The 12,282-nt window shown below is 44.6% G+C and overlaps 1 protein-coding gene across 3 annotated transcripts in view; it reads left to right on the top strand.

The window, feature by feature from the left end:
- Nucleotides 1–2,702: 2,702 nt before the first annotated feature.
- tjap1 (tight junction associated protein 1 (peripheral)) overlaps nucleotides 2,703–12,282 on the top strand; it is a 36,615-nt gene continuing 27,035 nt past the window's right edge. For all 3 annotated transcript variants that reach the window (XM_078160528.1, XM_078160526.1, XM_078160527.1), the window contains exons 1-3: nucleotides 2,703–3,043; nucleotides 10,210–10,287; nucleotides 10,692–10,741. The gene's annotated coding sequence lies outside the window, so the exon portion shown is untranslated. The remainder of the gene's footprint in view (nucleotides 3,044–10,209; nucleotides 10,288–10,691; nucleotides 10,742–12,282) is intronic.

Below are 12,282 nucleotides of genomic sequence, written 5' to 3' on the forward strand. Positions count from 1 at the left end.
CACAACCTGCAGACACAACTGAGGAACACAGCACACAACCTGCAGACACAACTGAGGGACACAGCACATGACCTGCAGACAGAACTGAGGGACACAGCACACGACCTGCAGACACAACTGAGGGACACAGCACATGACCTGCAGACAGAACTGAGGGACACAGCACACGACCTGCAGACAGAACTGAGGAACACAGCACACGACCTGCAGACAGAACTGAGGGACACAGCACACGACCTCCAGACAGAACTGAGGGACAAAATTTCGTTACCTTGGCTCACAGTGGACTGGACGCATAAATTATCTAATATACAAATAAAATATAAAATGCTGGTATGACTTAAAAAAAGTTAAAATTACAAGTGCATCACAGTACAGTGATAAAAGAATGAAGTGACCTAGTGATATTGCACTATCAGAGGTAGCAGCATGTTATAGTCCAGTGAGGATCTCATGGAGGGTGTGTGTGTGGGGGGGGTGGTTTATTTATTGTATGTGACTGCAGACAGAACTGGACAGTTCTCTCTGCAGCTCAGACAGGTCTCACAAGGATAGAAACTCACACACACACACACACACACATACACACACACAGAGTCGTCTTGACCTTGCTGCCATCTGCTGCCCGCTGTCTCTCTGTCAGTTTCTTTTTGTTCATGTTTTTTATTTCTACAGATTTTTGTGCATACATTTGTTTATGAAATTTATAGACCGCAAAAAAATAGAAAATAAAATGAAATAAAACATAAGAAGACAACAAGATATATTTTCTGAGTGTGTTGAATACATCATATAAAGTCTGTGTCCTGATTCGTTCTCTCCGACACCTCTCACGTGTTTATTGTTTTTAGAATATTTATTTTTTCTAATTCTATTTTTGTTCATATTGTGTTTCACATCGTAGCATCATACACATATTCTATATTTCTATGAAATGTATTTAGCATTTTACATAGCAACTATATTAAATTAATTATGTTTTAATCAATGATATTTGAAGTTATTATTAAGAAATCAAACTTAATTAAAATTCAAATATGATTTTTTTAGTAGTTAAAGCATTTTATTGAGAGCATTGTCAGTTTGTGCAGATCATAAGTAAATATATATGAATAAAGAAATATTTGGTAACTACACAAATGCAATATAAAGATTATGAGTGCATTTACAAAACTGATACAGACACTGTGCATTATTAGAATATATAAAAATAAGAAAAAAGAAAATAAATAATAATATAATAATATTTAATATTTATTATTTAATAATATTTTTAATTTGCATCATATATTCAGATTTATTATATATTGTCTGTTATCTTATAATGCACATATCGAATCATTTTAAATATTCATATATTAGTATTAAATATTGTAGAATGATGCACATATTTTATTACTTTTTATTTTCACAAACTCATTCATATAATTCTCTGAGCTTCACATCAGAGTGACTGTGATGTTTTACTGTTTCCTCTCAGGGGATCAATGAAGTTTTTCTGATTCAGATGTTGTCATAATTAAATATCTTCAAGATCTAAAGAGTTTTTGTTCTGAACATCAGATAATATGGTTCTATATTGTTGAAACTTATACTGGACATAGTTTGGTTTCTGATCATTTTTCCATATGATGATAGAATTTAAAATAATAATAATAATAATAATAATAATAATAGTAAGTATTAAACGCAGCGTGTCAGTGTCAATATCATCTTGACTAAAGTGTAACAAACATTTTTATTTCAACATTTATCTTCAGTTTGTTTTAAATAAAGTTTGTAACATCAGTTTCAAACTGTCTGTGAACAGACAGTGAAAAGTGATTTGTTTTTGCTTTTACTGACAGACGTCTTCCTCACATACAATGTGTCCAAGGAAATGTTAAAATCCAACAATAATATCTGTTTGTATGTTTCTGGAGACATATCAATTAAGGAATTTTGCCGATTTGTAAAGAAAATATGTTTTCCTTAAAATTTCTTTCTTTGAAACTTTAAAAATAATTTATTTATTTTAGTTTACAGTTTATGCTGATAAAAAATGGTGTAATTTGGCTGTTTTCTTTACCAATGTTTCCTTTAAATATATTTTCTTTAAAAATATAAATAATAATTGTAATAATATATTTTAAAATATATATATTTGAAAATGTACACTTTTTTTACACATACACTGTCTCTGATAAATGGTATAATTTAAGTGATTTTCTAAAATGTTTTCTTTAATTTAAATTTTTGAATACTTGTTTAAATCTACAGTCCCTGGCTATGATAAATGGTGTAATTTTGGAGGTAAAATAAAAAAATACAATCATTTAAATTTGTATGCCCCTCCCATTAGCCAAAATAAAAAATATAACTTTCTCCCCAGGGCTGAAAAATAATTTGACATGTCTCCCCCATCATAAATAACGAACAGTCCCTTATCTGAATATCTGTCATGTTATCTCCCGCAGCATCTCATTTAACAAGAAAGACAAAGGGACAAAAACTCATCAATATAATTAATTATGTTTATAATATTTTTGATACAGAAGTTTTACCACATTAATTAATGAATATATTGATATGAATACTTTATCTTCATTGATCACTTGTTCATCCTCACATTAAGGTGTGTGACGTCAGCACGCAGGACGTGTGTGTGGGGGGGTGTAAAGGGGGGGGATCGGGATTCCTAAGGATTACCCGTCATGCCCCGCGGGTAAAGATGGCGACAGCTGAGCAGGGCAGTAGATCAACTTTCTCCGAGCGGCACTGAGTGGATTTTCTTCCGTCGGTCGGAGCGTCTCAGCCGGCTGCTTCTCCTCCCTCCTCCCGCCGCCGCCGCCGCCGCCTCCCCGCTCCGGATCTCCTCCTCAGCCGGACCTCCTCGCTCCTCCCCGGCCTCGGATCGGTTCGGAGCCCCCCCTCCCTCCTCCTTCTCTCCTCGCCCCACCGGAGGAGCAGAGCGGAGCTCCGGCTAAAGTTTCCTCTCCTCTCCGCCCTCCGGGACTTGTTTGTGGAGGCAACCGGGACCGAGCGGCGCCGTCCGGCCTCACAGGTAAGCACCGGCCGGGTTAGCGGTAGTTCCGGAGGAGTGTGTGCAGGTGAACGGCTCCGGTGAGTCGGTGTGTTCGGTGTCGGTCGGTGGTGCCAGTTTGGGTGTTGTGCGGTGAACTGGGCCACAGTCAGACCCGCAGCAGGTCTCAGCGGGGTTATCTGGGTTCACGGCGGGCTGTTGGGGGTCGGGGGGTCGGGTCGGTGTACAGGGACGGTTCGGCCCGGTGTCAGGCGGACTGAGACCCGCTGTGTGTGTCGTGTTTGTCCCCCGTTAGCCTGTCAGACAGCGCTGAGGGCTGCGCTGCCCGCTGCCTGATGTTAACGGAGAACTGAATCATTCAGAGTGAGTGCGCGTGTCCGTGTGTGTGCGTGTTGTACTCAGACTCCTGCAGGACACACCTTCATCACATCACCTGCACTGCCTCAGCCAATCACAGGGCTCCATACTGAAGGAGCAGAGTTAGCCTACCGACTGCTCAGGGGCCCTGAGGGGCCATCGGGGCCCTCGGGTCCTCAAGAGCCATTAAACTTCTTCAGTCCCTCAGACCCTCAGGGGCCCACAGATCTATAGACCCATCAGGAGTCCTCATACCTTTAAGGGACCCCATATCTTTAGACTCTCAGACCCTCAGGAGCCTTTAGACCCACCAGAACCAGATGAAAGTGCTGACTAAGGTTCACCTGTGAGGGAAGGGTTAATATAAGGGTTAATGTAAGAGGAAAACATAAGGGTTAAAGTAAGGGTAAATATAAGAGTTAATATAAGGGTTAATGTAAGGGTAAATCGAAGGATTAATGTAAGGGGTAATGCAAGGGTTAAAGTAAAGGTTAATATAAGGGTTAATGTAAGGGTAAATATAAGGTTAAATAGAATGGTTAATGTAAGGGTTAAAGTAAGGGTAAATATAAGGGTGAATGTAAGGGTTAATGTAGGGGTTAAAGTAAGGGTAAATATAAGGGTGAATGTAAGGGTTAAACTAAGGGTAAATATAAGGGTTAAAGTAAGGGTTAAAGTAAGGGTAAATATGAGAGTGAATTTAAGGGTTAAAGTAAGGGTTAATGTAAGGGTAAATATAAGGTTAAATAGAATGGTTAATGTAAGGGGTAATGTAAGGGTTAAAGTAAAGGTTAATGTAAGGGTAAACGTAAGGCTAAATAGAATGGTTCATGTAAGGGTTAATGTAGGGATTAAAGTAAGGGTAAATATTAGGGTGAATGTAAGGGTTAAAGTAAGGGTAAATATAAGGGTGAAAGTAAGGGTGAATGTAAGGGTAAATATAAGGGTTAAAGTAAGGGTAAATATGAGGGTGAAAGTAAGGGTGAATGTAAGGGTTAAAGTAAGGGTAAATATAAGGGTTAAAGTAAGGGTAAATATGAGGCTGAATGTAAGGGTTAAAGTAAGGGTGAATTTCAGGGTTAAAGTAAGGGTAAATATGAGGGTGAATGTAAGGGTGAATTTAAGGGTTAATTGTCCCTTTTTAATAGCATCACTGTTATTATTGCTGTTGTTGATGCTGCTGTTGCCATGGAAACAGTCCCGGTGAACGTGTGTGTGTGTGTGTGTGTGTGTGTGTGTGTGTGTGTGTGTGTGTGTCAGAGACGCTCTCAGGTCAGATCAGAATCAATCAGCTGATTAATCGATGACTCATTAGGTGACATGTCAACGTGCTGCAGAAGAAGAGTCAGCTGGTTGTTGTGAATGTAAACAGGAAGTACATCATCAGTTTGATGAAAACGATCAGGTTAATCAATCAATGATCTATTAAGCAGGTGATCAGACGTGTGTTACATCTCGTCAGTCAACAGAGAAAATAATTGATTCCTCAATAATGTGATCTCAGGTGTTACCTGTCCCACAGGTGTTACCTGTCAGAGGTCAGAGGTCATGTTTACTTAAATGTCACTTTAAATGTCGTGTGTGTGTGTGTGTGTGTGTGTGTGTGTGTGTGTGTGTGTTGGCTGGTATTCATTCACAGAAACACAACCACAGTTTATCCACGTTTAATTTCACACTGTTAAACATTTACATTCATTATCTTCAGTCCAACTTCCTGTCTGCGTCTCTCTGCTGATTGGTTCCTGCTGAAGAGCTTTAAAAACACAGATCAATAGTTTCATCAAACAGTCAGCTAGGGACTATTTTCAGCGGCGGATTGATCCACAGTTGGTTCTGTAGTGAGTATTTATCAGTATCTGAGAACCACGCGTGTTAATGTTTTGGTTTCATTTCGACTGCTCGACTGTCGACATGACTCCGATAGAGCTGTACTGCACTGTTACTAGGTAACAGCCTGAGTCTGTGTTATCTTTGTGATGTCAGCAAACAGTGACAGGAAGTGAGGTCAGAGCCACTGCGAGGGAATCTGAGTCTGACTGATGGCGATGATGGTTCTTCGTCATGGTTAAAAATAACTTGTTTGATCTCGGCTGGACTGGACCCTGCTGGTCTGATTTCTGCTGGTCTGAACCCCGCTGATCTGGACCCTGCTGGTCTGGACTCTACTGATCTGGATCCTGCTGGTTTGGTTTCTGCTGGTCTGGTTTCTAGGGATGCACCGAATATTCAGTAACCGAATATATTCGGCCAAATATTGCAAAAAAACACACATTCGGTATTCGGTGGAATAAGTTAAAAGCAAGGCCAAATAATAGCGGCGTGTTTTGATAACGCAATCAAACAGCGTGCCGTGATGGGCGGAGTAAAATGTCGGCAGTGTGGCGATCCGTCCGTCACCGCACTCGCATTTGCGACTAAAAATAGTTTTGAGCGAGCAAAATAGGCTTAAATCATTCAGCACGCTGTGCGAGCAGCCTACAGATTTCAACCAGCAGCAGAAATGAAAGGCGAATCCCACCGATTGTGGGTTGAACGGGGGTCACAGACACAGACAGTAATGTATTCCTGTCAAATACGGCGGCCATCGGCTTACCGGTGACGGAGACGTCGGCTCCAATAATTTCCTCTTCTTGGTGTCATGACTGCCCAAAAGTACCTGAACAGCCGAGCCAGCCGAACACAGGTATGTGACGTGTCAGAGGAGAAACGAGCCGTTCACATTTCTCTCTTTGTGGCAGGTAACGGCCCACAAACCTCACCGCACTTTAGGGACTGTTCTTTACTTATGAAGGGACTGTTCTTTACTTGTCAGGGGAGGAGGGTGGCTGGTTGATTTTTATTTTATTTATTTATTTTATTTTGATCCCCCCTATGTTAATCACTCATTGATGCTGTTTTTGAAGTATGAATAAGTCAATAAGTAATTTATTCCATTGAAATATCATTGATGTATTATAGAAAAGTGATTTATCTTTTTATAAATGACAAAAGGCACATCTGCCTCATTTTTGCTGTGGTATCGTGATACTACTCAGAACCGTGACATTTTCACTGGTATCGTACAGTGGGATCCAATTTTGGTACCGTGACAACACTAATCTGGAGGGTTCATCTGCAAAAACTAATGAAAAACTAGTTGCCTGATGAGGGGCAGGAGTCGCCTGATGAGGGGCAGTAGTTGCCTGATGAGGGGCAGGAGTCGCCTGATGAGTGGGCAGTAGTCGCCTGATCAGGGGCAGGAGTCGCCTGATGAGGGGCAGTAGTCGCCTGATGAGTGGGCAGTAGTCGCCTGATGAGGGGCAGTAGTCGCCTGATGAGGGGCAGGAGTCGCCTGATGAGGGGCAGTAGTCGCCTGATGAGGGGCAGGAGTCGCCTGATGAGGGGCAGGAGTCGCCTGATGAGTGGGCAGGAGTCGCCTGATGAGGGGCAGGAGTCGCCTGATGAGTGGGCAGTAGTTGCCTGATGAGGGGCAGGAGTCGCCTGATGAGTGGGCAGTAGTCGCCTGATGAGGGGCAGTAGTCGCCTGATGAGGGGCAGGAGTCGCCTGATGAGTGGGCAGTAGTTGCCTGATGAGGGGCAGGAGTCGCCTGATGAGGGGCAGGAGTCGCCTGATGAGTGGCAGTAGTCGCCTGATGAGGGGCAGGAGTCGCCTGATGAGTGGGCAGTAGTCGCCTGATGAGTGGGCAGTAGTCGCCTGATGAGGGGCAGGAGTCGCCTGATGAGGGGCAGGAGTCACCTGATGAGGGGCAGGAGTCGCCTGTTGAGGGGCAGTAGTTGCCTGATGAGGGGCAGTAGTCGCCTGATGAGGGGCAGGAGTCGCCTGATTAGGGGCAGGAGTCGCCTGATGAGGGGCAGGAGTCGCCTGATGAGGGGCAGGAGTCGCCTGATGAGGGGCAGTAGTTGCCTGATGAGTGGCAGGAGTCACCTGATGAGTGGGCAGTAGTCGCCTGATGGGCAGGAGTCGCCTGATGAGGGGCAGGAGTCGCCTGATGAGGGGGCAGTAGTTGCCTGATGAGGGGCAGGAGTCGCCTGATGAGGGGCAGGAGTCGCCTGATGAGGGGGCAGTAGTCGCCTGATGAGGGGCAGGAGTCGCCTGATGAGGGGCAGGAGTCGCCTGATGAGGGGCAGGAGTCGCCTGATGAGGGGGCAGTAGTCGCCTGATGAGGGGCAGGAGTCGCCTGATGAGGGGCAGGAGTCGCCTGATGAGGGGCAGTAGTTGCCAGTGATGCGATCAGAGCAGGAAACACATCATGAACATAACTGAAGAGAGTGACATCATGAAGGTGAGAGGATAAAGAAGAAGAAGAAGAAGGCGAGAGGATGAGGAGCAGCCAGTGTTCTCTCTCTCAGATCTGAGACAGGTCCACATTCATATTTTATTGAAGTTGTCTGGTTGTTTTTGCTTCAGTGGAGCAGAATGCCTCCTGTGTGAACAAACAGAGTCCAGCAGAGTCCAGCAGATCCACCTCCTCACCTTCACACCAGGTACACCTGACAGGTAACCTGTCAGCCAACAACACTGATGCTGTGATGGACAGGAGGAGAGGAGGTAGTGAGAGAGGACATAATAAACAAAAACAGGTGGAAGAGGACAGAAAAGGAAATGGACTGCAGGCAGCTGAAGGAAAGAAGGAAGCAGTGCTGCGGACATAAAGGGATGCAGGAGGAGAGGAAGAGGAGGAAATAGGAAGGTGGAAGTGAAGGGAACAAAAAAGGGACATGAAGGAATCATGAGATAGTGATGTGGAGGCGGGTGATGTTCGAGAAGGAAAGAAAGGATGGAGTGGAGGAGGAAAGGGAAGGAGACGACAGTGAAGGAAAAGAAGGCAGAGAGGTGAAGGAGGAAAATGGAAAGACATAAGGAGGCATTGAAGGAAGGATATAAGTGGTGAGGCAAGGAGAGAAGTGGAAAGATGAAGTGCACTGCTGTGTCCTCCTGAAGGTGTGGATGTGGGTCGGCCTTGGTTTGTCTCTTGGAGGACACACACACACACACACGCTCAGTGTCCATGTTTTATTCATGAGTTGGACAGAGGAGACGTCTCCGTGTGTCCTTGACTCGTCCTCGGTGTCTCATGTCATCTTACTGTGAACAGCTCTGAGATCAGAGGGGGGGGGGTTCTGGGAAATCTGTCTGTCCCGTCCGACCAGCTGCCCACAATGCATCTGGACTGATATCATCTGTGTTTGTGTTCGGAAATACCAAACCATTCTGATAATTACACTTCCTGTTGTCCTCCTGCTCAGACAGGAAGTCCTGATCCCTGAGACGTGTCTCACAGGAGATGAGGGGACAGCTGGTCCACCTGTAGTCCCCCCCAAGCACACGCACACACACATACACACGCGCATGTTACTCAGGACATGTCTGTCTCTTTTTTACTTCCTGTTTCCTGTGAGGGAAAACCTGTTGGTACGAGTGTGTGTGTGTGTGTGTGTGTGTGTGTGTGTGAGAGTGTGTGTGTGTATGTGTGTGTGTGTGAGTGTGTGTGTGGGATTACATGGCACAGGGGTTTATCTCCGCTCAGAGAGGATTATGGGTAGGATGAGCTGGTGACTCTGCTGCTCTCTGATTGGCTGATGTCAGCCCCTCCCCCTGCTGACAGCACAGTGAATGGTGTTCATACTGCAGCAGGTGTTTGAGCACCTCCAAACAGTGGCTGGGAGTTGAAAGGCATTCTGGGACATGTAGGACAGCAGCAGCAAGACAGGTTCACGTCAGTCACTGGAAGCTGAGTCATTAATGTGAGAAGACTTTTACTTTGAAACTCTGATCAACTTCCTGTGAGTGAAGCTCCATCAATCAGCTGTCGATCAGAGACAGACAGACAGACAGACAGACACACACACACACACACACACACACAAACACACACAATCACAGTGTCTGTCTGTCAGGAGGAACGACTCGGCAAAGCGTCCAGCTGACAACCTGAACAACACGCTCAGCTCCAACTGAAGGTCAAACTGTAGCAGATGGCATGCTGGGAAATCCACCGACTGCACCGGGAATACACAGAAAACTCTGTGTGTGTGTGTGTGTGTGTGTGTGTGTCTGTCTGTCTGTCTGTGTGTGAGCAGCCTGTTCATTAAAATGAAAGCAACTCTGTTAATTCTGTTGTTCAGAGGAGCCACAGCAGTGACTCTCAGTCCTTTTACCACACACACACACACACACACACACACACACACACACCTGTAAACACACCTGCACATGTCTCTACCTCTCAGCCATTTACTTCACTTCATCTCTTTCAGAGAACTTTAGCCTTTCAGCTTGTTTCAGTCTTCAGGCTAACTCTTTTAGCATTTAGCCTGTTAGCTTGTTTATGTTAACTGTGTCCCTTGGCCCATTAGTTGTTCTGCCTTAGCCATGTGTGTTTTAGCCTGTTAGCGTGTTTGTGACAAGAAAAGCTAAGTTAGTGTAATTTTAATGTTTGTTTATCTATTTAATCATGACACAGTAAACACAAAGACGATGATGATGATGGTGATGATGATGGTGATGATAATGGTGATGATAATGGTGTCTTCATACCAGGTGAGGGGGCGGGGTCTCTCACCTGACATGTGATAGCGACTCTTCACTGTAACAAGTCAGAGATCAGTGAGTGTGTCCCGTTAGCTTCTCTCTCAGATGACGCTAATGCGCAGCTGTGGAGGTCTGATCAGGCTGCTGCGGTCTGCCTGCAGACGACACTCAGGGCGAAGAGTTCCCACTGTGTCTTGACTGGTGTTTATTTAAAGGGTCACTTCACCTGTGACAGATGGACTGACTGACAGCAGGTGTGCTCAGGTGTTGATGTCTCTGTGGCCATCTTGTGTTTCAGGTTGAGTCTCAGAGGAAGACTGAGTGTGAGGACGGACACCGCAGAGACGATGAAGAGTTTCCTGTGTTGACATATGAGGTGAGAATGAACACCGAATTTTAAATAGTTTATTTATCATCTGTGTGTGTGTGTGTGTCTTGTCTTGTCTTGTGTTGTACATGTTGTACAAAGTGTGGCTGTGCACTTCCTTCCTGTTGATTGCACACACAGACTCCACCTGAGACTGATGACAGAGGTCGGAGGTCAGATGGAGATCACAGCTGGTGGTCCTCCTCACTTCTTCTTCTTCTCTGCTTTCTCTGTTTCACCCTCCCACCAGCTGCCCCCCCCCCCCTTGTTACCATGGCAACAGATTAAAGTGTGAGCTGGATGATGATGATGTGGTGCGTTCTGTCCTCGGGCTGCAGTCTGTGATCATAAACGTGCTCTTCTTCTGTGGTAATGATTCTGTGTGTGTGTGTGTGTGTGTGTGTGTGTTTCAGGTGTTTCAGTGGATGAAGTCAGCTGTGGAGAAGAGAAGCTCACCTTTCAGGTACAGACACCTCAGCTCATCACATCAGCAGCATCAGCAATGTGGTAACTGAAATGTAATAGAAGTGTTTCTGCTCAGGAAGAAAAGAGGAGAGACAGGAAAAGGGAAAGATGGGAAAGAAGAAGAGAAGGACAGAAGGGAGTCAGGAAGAACATAGAGAGTGAAAGAAAGAGGGAAAGACAATGAAAGGAAGGAAAGATGGGAAAGAAGACAGGAGGGGAGGGAGGGAGGAAAAAAGGATGGAAATATGCAAAATAAGAGGGGAGAAAGAAAGAAGGGGTAGGGTGGGAGGAAGAGGACAGGAAGAAAGCAAGAGATAAACACAAGAAAGGGAGGAAGGAAGAAGTAAAGGAAATAAAGTAAGAGAAAGAAAGAAAGAAAGAAAGAAAGAAAGGAGGGAGGAAGAGGAGAAGAAGGAGAGCAGAGTGGTGAACACGATGAAACGAGTGAATGAGGGCAGAAAGAAAAGAATGAATAATAGAAAAGAGGAAACATAAGAAGGAAGCAGGACACAACCAAGGGAACAAAGGAGAGGAGATGATGAGAGCTGATTGGATCGCCAGACAGTCCTCACAAATACAGTCAGATTGTGTCTGTGTGTGTCTGTGTGTGTGTGTGTGTGTGTGAGCGTTGCATGAGAGCAGAGCATGCTGGGTAAAAAAGTTAAGGGCAGATTGAATGTAAAATTCAGGAGCTGGAGTCAGACGAGATGAAGACGCTCTGCGGCTTCATCCTCCTCTTCTTTACCTGAGACTCTCACACCTGTCGCTTCCTTCTTCTTCTTCTCTGATCAGACCGAGTGTGGATTCATTCACCGCAGAATGTAGTCCCTCCTGTTTGTTAGATACAAACCGACCAATGAGCTCAGAGCTGAGAGACACAGACAGGAAGTGGGACAGGTCAGAGGGACGGATCGACATGTCGTCAGAGACGAGATTTAAAGACACTGAAAACTTTATTAAAACAACTCGAAACTACAAAAACTCTTGAGACACAACTTTGACTCCCAGGGTGCATTTCAGCCAATCACAGCAAAGGCAGCAAGATGGAGAAAGGAGGAAGGAAGAAAGAAGGAGGTGTCACAGAAAGAGAAAGGAAAGGAAGCAAGCAGAAGGTTAGACATGAGGAAGAGAGGAAGGAAGAATGGAAAAGGATAGATGAAAAGAAAAAGGAAATAAGAGAAGGAAGGAGAAGAAAAGAGAAAAAAATGTAGGAAGTAAGAAATAAGGAGTGGAGAGAAAGAAAAATAGCAAGAGGAAAAGAAGGGAAGGAAAGGAAGAAAGAAGGAAGTGTGGAGGGAAGAAAGAAAGCAAGAGGAAAGATGGAAGAAGGCAACTAAGAAAGAAGAGCAGGTAAGGAAATGAGGAAGTAGGAAAGTAGGAAGGGTGGAAAGAAAGGAAAATGAAGAAAGCAAGCAGGAGAGAAAGAAGGGAAGGAAAAAGAATGATAGGAAAGAATGAACGATGGAAGAAAGGAAGAAAGAAGGGAAAGGAAGGAAAGCAAGCAGTAAAAGGGGAGAAGGAAAGGAGGAAGGAAGAAGG

Source organism: Epinephelus lanceolatus, chromosome 17 (genome assembly GCF_041903045.1).
Source record: "Epinephelus lanceolatus isolate andai-2023 chromosome 17, ASM4190304v1, whole genome shotgun sequence".
Classification (NCBI taxonomy): Eukaryota; Metazoa; Chordata; class Actinopteri; order Perciformes; family Serranidae; genus Epinephelus; species Epinephelus lanceolatus.